Source organism: Pteropus vampyrus, unplaced genomic scaffold (assembly GCF_000151845.1).
Source record: "Pteropus vampyrus isolate Shadow unplaced genomic scaffold, Pvam_2.0 Scaffold443, whole genome shotgun sequence".
Taxonomy (NCBI): domain Eukaryota; kingdom Metazoa; phylum Chordata; class Mammalia; order Chiroptera; family Pteropodidae; genus Pteropus; species Pteropus vampyrus.
Genome location: NW_011889224.1, coordinates 181,356 through 181,752, shown reverse-complemented (window position 1 = coordinate 181,752; position 397 = coordinate 181,356).

The window sequence follows — 397 nt, the reverse complement described above, 5'->3', positions numbered from 1 at the left end:
GCTGGATTCTGGCACACCCTGTGTATGGTTTGTGACTCCACCTGCGGCGCGAACCCAGGAACTTCTGAGCGTAAAACAGACACGGTACAACTACACTATGGAGCCACCCCCTAAAATACCACCTTTGATATTAAAATTATTAATGATGAGGACTGTGGTTCTTAGAAAACTTGGGTTTCAGAAACATCAAGCTGGTTAAATAATTTGGGAAACCAAGAGGCAATTGCCAGACATTTACTTTAACCAACTAAGAGCTGAGGGAAAAAAAAAAAAACAAAAAAAAACAACGATATCTTTGTTTAATAAAGGCATTTATTGGGATTAGAGTTTGTCCGGATTCTTCTTGGAATGAGCTCCATCCCTCTCACCCTACTCCCACTTCCAGACCACAAGAAGC